The following is a 6,000-nucleotide window of genomic DNA, read 5'->3' as shown; positions in this document are numbered from 1 at the left end:
CTTGGAGCCCAGGAAAATAAAATCTGTCACTACTTCCATTTCTTCCCTATCTATTTGCCAGGAATTGAGAGGGCCGGATGCCACGATCTTGGTTTCCTTAATGTTAAAAATAGGAACGCAGCTTTAAAAAGAAAAAGAAAAAGCTCCAATCACCCAACAGGCAACCAGTAGCCCCCACAGCCTCGCCCAGCAGAAGGCCCAGTTGCAGAATCGGGTGCAGAAGAGGGAGGGGGGAGTCACGTGGCCCGTTGGGGGAGGGAGAACCCACTGCAAAGGGGGGGCACTACGACCCACGGGGGAGGTGGGGGGGCGCCTCAAACTGCCCCCCCCGCTCCCAAACTCCGTGAAGCTCCCTCTGTTCAGCAGCCGCTTCAGGGAAAGGTCGTCAGGGGGAGCCAGGCCGCGCCCACTTACAGCCGATTGGCTGGAGAGGCCCGGCGCTCCCGCCTGAGGCGATCTGCGCTGGGATTGGTCGTTCTGGGTGTGGAGGCGGAGGGGGAGTTTCCCCTTTCTTTTCCCGCCTTTTTTCCCCCCTCTTTCCTCCTGGCCGCCCTTTTGCGCTCCGTCCGTTTACCTCAGGATTTCCCTCGTGATTTCCTCCCTAAAATAATCGGGTTTTTTTCCCCTTTGTGATATTTACCGTGTATTGGACGAACGCTACTTTTTCCTTACGTTCCGTGGGGAGAAAAAAGTCCAGCGTAAACAATGAACTGAAGGAGTACCTCACTAAAATCATCTTTTTGAGGACCCAGCACAAAAGGGCGGCCGGGAGGGGGGGAAAAGGCGTGGGGAAAAAAGGGAAACTCCCCTCCCTCTTCTGGACCCTATTCTGCAACTGGGCCTTTACTGGGCGAGGCTGTGGGGCCTAGTGGTTTCCTGTTGGATGATTGGGGCTGTTCGTTCTTTTAAAAAACACACAAAACTATTCCTATTTTGAGGGTAAAGCCCCTTGGAGCCATTCTGGAGTCTGGGAAGGAAGGAAAGAAGAAAGAGAGAGAAGGGAGAGAAGGAAAACGAGAAGAGAGGGAGAGGAGGAAGACAGGGAGGGAAGGAGATGGAGAAAGAAGGATGGATGGGGGAAGGAAGGAAGATGAGGGAGGCAGAGAAGGAAGGATGGATGGATGGAGCAAGGAAGGAAGACAAGGGAGAGAAGGAATGACATGGATGGGAGGAAGCAACAAAAGAAAGTTGGATGAAGGAAGGAAGATGAATGGAAAGAGAAGGAAGGAAGCAGGGAAGAAAAGAGATACATTGGGAAAGGAAGAGGATGGAGAGAAGGAAGGAAAACAAGGGAGGCAAAGAAGGAAGGATTACGAGGCAGGCAGAGAAGGAAGGAAGGAAATGGATGGGGGAAGGTAGGATGAGGGAGAGGGAGGGAAGGAAGGAAGGAAATATGGATGGGGGAAGGAAGACAAGGGGGAGAGAAGGAAGGAAGATGGGTGGGTGGAATCAAAGTTCGATGGAGGAAGGGAGGAAAGAAGACAACGGAAGACAGAAGGAGAGAAGGAAGGAAGACAAGAGAGGCAGAAAAGGAAGTCCCTCCATTCCATTGCCCAGGCTGAGAAGATCAGTGGTAACCTCCATAACATGGTACCATAGAATTGCAATGGGATAGATGTTATCTTTCGATATCTAAGGAAGCTAACCATCAAACTGCTTCTGGTGTCACTCGAATAATAATCTCAGGTGCCTCCAAAGTTAATGAGATGTTCTCCAACTATTGTGTTATAGTTTGTTCTGGTGTGCCACAGTTGTCTTGCGAGCTCTCAGCTATTCCCCGCTTAAAGAGCTTTGCCTTAGCATGGCCTGTCTGGATTCTATCAGTCAATCAGAATAGAGTTGGAACCTTGGAGATAATCTAGTCCAACCCGCTACCACAGGCATGTCAAACTCGCGACGTCACGTAACATCGCGTGATGTATTGGAACTTTTTCCCATTGCCGAAAATGGGGTTAGCGCGGCTTCTCCGTGACGCTCCAGTCTGTGGGCCGGCAGTTTGACACCCCTGCCCTACCATTTCAGACAAGTGGCTGAAGGAACCTTGGAGGTTTTCTAGTCCAACCTCCTACCATTTCAGAGAAGTGGCTGTCCAGTCTCTTTTTAAAAACCTCCAGTGATGGAGCACCTGTAATTTCTGATGGCAAGCTGTTCCACTGGTTAATCCTCACTCATTGTCACGAAGTTTCTCCTTCATTCCAGGCGGTTTCTCTCCTTGATTTGTTTCCGTCCGTTTTTTCTTGTCCTGACTTCAGATGCTTTGGAGAATAAGTTGACCCCCTCCTCTTCTTTGTGGCAGCCCCTCAAATACTGGAAGACGGCTATCATGTCCCCCCCCACCAGCCTTTCTTTTCTCTAGACTGGCCATACCCAAATCCTGCAACCCTTCTTCATATTTTGATCTCCAGGCCTTTAATCAACTTAGTTGCTCTTCTCTGCACTTTTTCCAAAGTCTCAAACTCCTTTTTGTAATGTGATCAAAACTAGTTGCCCTATTCCAGATGTGGCCTTACTAAGGCTTTACAAAGCGGTACTAATCCTTCCTGTGATTCTGATTCTATGCTTCCGTTTATACAACCAAGAGTCGTACTGTATTATTAGCTTTCTTGGCTGCTATGAGACCCAATCTCGTACAATCTCTGAACTCTGTTCCCATCATAAAATCCATCATCAACCCCGCCTGCGGTTCAAAGGACAGAGAGATCTAGCAGAGAAGCAGCAAAGGAGAGCAGTAGATCCGCCTGCCGCCAGAGATTCCGGACTCCTCCAACCAGGTGAGGACCCCAGAAGCGGTGAGACCTCCGAGTTGGAGTTTGCGGTTGCAGCGGAGTGGACTGGGGCGAGAGCAGGGCTGTTCCTGGGTATCTGGTGGAAAGCCGATCAATCCTGGACTGGGCTGCTCCCTGCTTTTACACGAGAGCAAGTGGCCCCTCCTCTGGGAAATGCGAAGGGGGGAATAGGAGAGCCTCAAGGTTAGCAAAGGCCGTTTCCACAGGTCAAAGGATTTAGCAACGGATGTGACGGAGATGCACATGTGTTGTTGGGTAGGGGGGCAGATATTCCAGGAAATTTGGGGAGAGGGGTTGCTCTTTTTCGGGAAGGCTGCTGAATTCTGACCAGACAGCCAAACATGGGGAGAGCTGGAATGGGGAGGGGGGGAGGGAGGGGACACCTTCATCCAAAGCCCCCACACCATTAGGAATCTCAATCCCCACCAACTCCCCAGGAATTTTTCCAGCGAGATTCTAAGATCTTCCCAGAGAAATCAGACTTTGCTCTTTGTGCTGGGGGGGGGGAATGGAGGATAGGAGGGGCTTATTGCCTGGAGACAAAGAACTTTTGTTCTTGTTCTGGCTTCCCTGAAAACTTGCTGTGGCTTGGCTGAAGTCCGAAGGTTGGAGGGCTCCTTCCAGCAGGGAGGGAGGAAGGAGGAAAAAGGCAGGGATGTCTGCATATGACTTCCTTCTCAATCAGTCAACCAATCAATCAGAGTAGAGCCGGACGGGGCCTTGGAGGTCTTCTAGTCCAACCCCCTGCTCGAGCAGGAGACGCTTGCAGAATCATAAAATCGCAAAGTCCAGGCAGAGTCCTCAGTTGACACCATGGGTGTGACCCTAATCCCGGGAAACTCGCTCCTCTCCTCAAAACGCCCGTCTCATCTTTGCTGGAGGAATTGCCACTTTTGGTTTCTTGACGGCTTCAGCGCATCCACCAGCTAGGCATTGTGACTGCAGCTCCTGCCGCCCTGCTCTGGGCAAGAGAGCCTTCTTCAGCCATCCCAGAAACTGGACTACCATCAGTGGGTGGGGGGAGACTTGAGGCCACACCTGCGTCCCCTCGCAGAGTCATAAGTCAGTCTCGGCCTCCCCAGATGGTTCCTCTCTCTTTTGCAGGGCACGAGAAGCACCAGCAGCACCCAAGTGCCAAGCATGGCCGTGGCAGAGGATGCCATCGAGATTTCAGCCCTCGGTCGCCCCTTCCAGCTGGGGATGCTGTACGACTGTCGCAAGGATGCCCTCATCCCCGGTAGGAACCAAAGGAGAGGCTGATGGGCGGGCATCCCTGGCAGGAAACCTGGGAGGGAGGGAGAGAGACAAGCACTGCCATCAGTGCGCAGGCTTAGCCCAAGAACACTTAAGAGCTGGCATCCTGAACACAGGGCCTGCTAGTACCAGCTAGCTGAGTAGGGTCTTCTGCCTGGAATGTGCATCGAGCCCTTGACCTAGCATGCAGCAGTGCTGGCCCTGACTACGAAACATGGGGTGGGTTTCCATACCAAACTCCCTGAAATGCTTTGGGAAATGACAAAATCTCTCCTCAGTCGAAAGACTTTTTGGGGTTTTGCAGTATTTTGCAAAACAGACAATTTCCTTGGTGATTGCTGGACAGAACAAATAAGGTTATCCTCTGAGAGAAATGATGTCCCCTTGTCCGAGATCTCTGGGGTTTCTCTATCCAGTATCAGATTTATCTCACGATCTTCTCCTGTTCCATGCAGGGGTCACCCTTTGGGACTACAGCTCTCTGCAGAAGGACCTGACCACCAGGCCTCAGCCAAATACAGCAACTATAATCATTGCATCTGACAGTATTGATGACAAGGCCTCTGCCCTGGACATCTCAGCATCGCTCAAGGCCAGTGTCCTGGGGGGGCTGATTGATGTGAGAGGATCAGCCAAATATTTTCACGACACCAAGAAGTCCAAGAAACAAGCCAGAGTCACCGTTCTGTACAAAACCACCACCAGGTATGAACAGCTGACCATGAGTCACCTAGGAATCCAGAATATCTCCTACCCAGCAGTCTTTGAGCATGGCACGGCCACCCACGTGGTCACTGCCATCCTCTACGGAGCCCAGGCGTTCTTCGTGTTTGACCGAGAGGTTTCTTCAATGGAGATGGTAAAAAATGTAGAAGGAAACCTCCACGTTACACTCACTAAAGAAATATCTATCGGAGGACAAGCAGATATGAAGCTAAACGAGAAGGAGAAAGAGAATGCTTTCAAGTTCAGTTGCACGTTTCACGGAGACTTTTCTCTGGAGAAAAATCCAGTGACCTTCCAAGATGCCATGACAATTTACGAGACTCTGCCAAAAATGTTAGGGAAAGATGGGGAGAAGGCTGTTCCTCTGTGGGTCTCGCTCTACCCACTGACCAAGTTGGACACCAGAGCAGTTAAGATGGTCCGTGAGATCAGCCTAGTGTTGATCTTTGATGTTGAAAACATCTTGGAGGAACTCGACGAAATCCAGATGCAAAGTAACGATCTAGCCAAGGATCCCATTTGTGACACCTTCCCTGAGATCAAGAGGAAGATCCAGCAGCTCAAGAATCTGTTAAAGCAACACAGGCAAATGTTCCAGAAAGAGCTGGCTATAGTGTTGCCCTCCATCCGGGGTGGAGGGCGGGAGGAAGTGACCCTGGTGGACCTCTTGACATCCGTCAACCAGTCGCCCTTCAACAGCCAAAGACTCCGTGAATTTCTGAACACCAAGAAAAGAGAAATTAACTTTGTCAAATCTTACCTGACTATTCTAAATAGTATACAAGTTATCTCATCTCAGAACAAGTTGGAAGAAATAGTTCTCGACCCTCAGAATGGATACGTGGTCTCCTATATATTCACTTCTTTACACGAAGAGGAGCTGTTTCTGTTGAATTTACGGGTTTGGCTTCAGGAGCAATTCTCAGAAGAATCAGCTAAGTCAACAAGGTCCACTCTAGAGGTCAAGAAAGGCATGGCCTGGTTTGAGGACAAGGAAAGGACCCAAAATGCTCGCCAAACTGCCAAATCCATCAAAGACTTTTTCAGTGTCAATCAATCAAATGAGAATGTCCGCTTTGTTGTAGCCTCACTCCCAGATGTGGACAGACAAGGAGCCTCAATATACCTTTATGAAGATGGAGAGCTGGTCAGCAAGAATTTTGAGTTGCCCTCAAAACCTCTCCCTTTGCTGATTAGTGAAGTGAGGCACGACAGCATTCAGTTGAGGTTTCAG

The 6,000-nt window shown here is 50.3% G+C and overlaps 1 long non-coding RNA gene across 1 annotated transcript in view; it reads left to right on the top strand.

Annotated features, from left to right (window-relative positions):
• Positions 1 to 360: 360 nt before the first annotated feature.
• LOC308678092 overlaps positions 361 to 6,000 on the top strand; it is a 400,336-nt gene continuing 394,696 nt past the window's right edge. Inside the window, exon 1 of the long non-coding RNA XR_014028592.1 lies at positions 361 to 489. This is a non-coding gene — a long non-coding RNA (uncharacterized lncRNA). The remainder of the gene's footprint in view (positions 490 to 6,000) is intronic.

Source organism: Vipera berus (genome assembly GCF_964194415.1).
Source record: "Vipera berus genome assembly, chromosome: Z".
NCBI classification, from domain to species: Eukaryota; Metazoa; Chordata; class Lepidosauria; order Squamata; family Viperidae; genus Vipera; species Vipera berus.
Note: the sequence above shows the minus strand (reverse complement) of the source record. Positions and strands in the feature narration are given on the sequence as shown.